This window comes from Chrysochloris asiatica, unplaced genomic scaffold, assembly GCF_000296735.1.
Source record: "Chrysochloris asiatica unplaced genomic scaffold, ChrAsi1.0 scaffold00488, whole genome shotgun sequence".
NCBI lineage: Eukaryota > Metazoa > Chordata > Mammalia > Afrosoricida > Chrysochloridae > Chrysochloris > Chrysochloris asiatica.
Genome location: NW_006409006.1, coordinates 278,947 through 281,039, shown reverse-complemented (window position 1 = coordinate 281,039; position 2,093 = coordinate 278,947). Strand labels below are relative to the sequence as shown.

General features: G+C 38.8%; 1 protein-coding gene across 1 annotated transcript in view; it reads right to left on the bottom strand.

Annotated features, from left to right (window-relative positions):
- LOC102830208 (killer cell lectin-like receptor 7-like) overlaps positions 1 to 2,093 on the bottom strand; it is a 15,677-nt gene that overhangs the window by 1,117 nt on the left and 12,467 nt on the right. The gene's annotated exons all lie outside the window — the stretch shown is intronic.

Genomic DNA, 2,093 nt, shown 5'->3' with positions numbered 1-2,093 from the left:
TTCACATTTCCTTCACCACATCAAAGATTCTGCTTCTAGATATCTAGGTTGGCATCTATGACTCTCGCAAACCCGCAGCACTTTATTATAGAACCAAAGCCTCTTTTCAAATTTACAATCCCTGACAGCAATGAGTATCCAGCAAGCAAGACAAAAACTAGTTTACTAATTAATCTGTAGTGAAAGTTTCACATGTTTTTCACACAAAGACCAAATATGTGGTGAAACCCATGTGAAATTGTTCCCTAGAGATTAGTAAGTACAAGTAAACCTGGCTTTAAGTGTTGTCGACTCGGTCCGACACACAGCAATCCTGTATAATATTTCTGAGGAGCAGATTGAACCACCAACCTTGTGATTCAAACTGACTTTGCAGTCTAACACATTAAACCAGAGTCACACCAGAACTCCTTTACTTAAGGGTTAGTTCGCCCCTGCCGACAGTATAAATCCCCATGATATTCTTGTTATCAGCCCCAGGAGTATCAGCAGTCCAGCTGTGACGCAGCTGTAATCTTTCAGAAGCAGTTCATTGAGCTTTTCTTCCACAAATATGATGGGTGGGTTGAACATACAACTTTTAGGTTAGCAGTTAATTGTAAACCAATGTATCACATATTGTTGTTAGGTGCCATGGAGTCGGTTCTAAATCATAGCAACCTTACACAATATAATGAAACACTGCCAGATCTTGCATCATCCTCACAATCATTGTTACACTTGAGCCCACTGCTGCTGAAACTGCGCCAATCACGCCTTCCATGTGCGACGAAGCAACTTATAAAACCAACACGTTGTTGTTAAATGCTGTCAAATCAGTTCTAGATCATAGCAACCTATGTAGGGTTTCTGAGGGGGGTTTGAACTACAAATTGTGGTTAGCAATCCAATTCCTATCCTATAGTGCCATACCAGGACTCCATAAACCACCACAGAACTGTTTTTTAAAAAATGTGCCTGTGATACCTGAGATGGAGGCAGAGATGATGATGTGGAGAGATGGAGCAGCTGGGGACTTTACACACAGAGAGGTAGAAGGATTGTGTGTTGACGACAGGGTGGGAGGTAGGTTTGTAGGGTATACCCTTTGGTTGGTTGATGATGTATGAAGGAGATTGTAACCATGGCAATGAAATGATATACAATAGGATGAAGGCAAAACTAATGTTCTCCTATGTAAACTATCACATAATTCACAATAAAACATTAAAAAAAATTGTGCCTGTCTTGAATCTTGAAGTAGAAGGAAGAAAGGAAAATCCCACCTAAAAATCACAAATCACAAACCATCTCTCATGTAATTTTCATTTGGTCTATTATTTTCATTTGCTGCAAAATCCAAATTTACTGTTACAGGAAAAAGAGAAATAATAAAGAAGATAAATGAAAGCAAGTAGCTTGTGAGACACAGGCAGAAAGTAAGTAAAGCATATATGTGCTGGATGTAGTCAAAAAGGAAAGAAAAAGCAAGCAGAAACTAAATATCATATACAAAATATACACGAGTTACACAGACACTCAACCTTCTTAAAGTCTTGAACTATTCACCCATTGTTGACACCCATTCTGGCCCTCTACCCAAGAAACACAAATAAAATTCATAGGTGCTCATCAGTTTAATTGTATGCCTGGGTTTACAAGCACCTGCATTTCTGCCAAGAAAGAAAAATGGAGTTTGCTGGCCCCAGGTTCTTTCCATCCCTCTTAGCCAAACCTCAACTTTGGTCCTAAAAACCACATCATCAGAGTGGGTCATGCAGCATAGGATTAAGAGGTCAGATGAAAAATACATTAATCAGAATTCAGTAGGGTGACACAGTCACCCACCTGCACCTGTCTTATCTCCTTTGCCTTGCATTTTGCTATAAGGTTTTACTTGATTTAATAAACTCTCTGTGATATCAGATAACATCAGTCTTTTTCTCTGTTTATCATGATGTTGCTTGTTGTTCCAATTGTGAGGATTATTGTTATCTAGACTGAGGTCTGTAGACTTTGATCCTCATCAGTAAATGCTTCAAGTTCTCTTCACTTTCAAAGAGCAAGATTTTGTCATCTGCATATCACAGATTGTTAATGCATCTTGCTCCAAT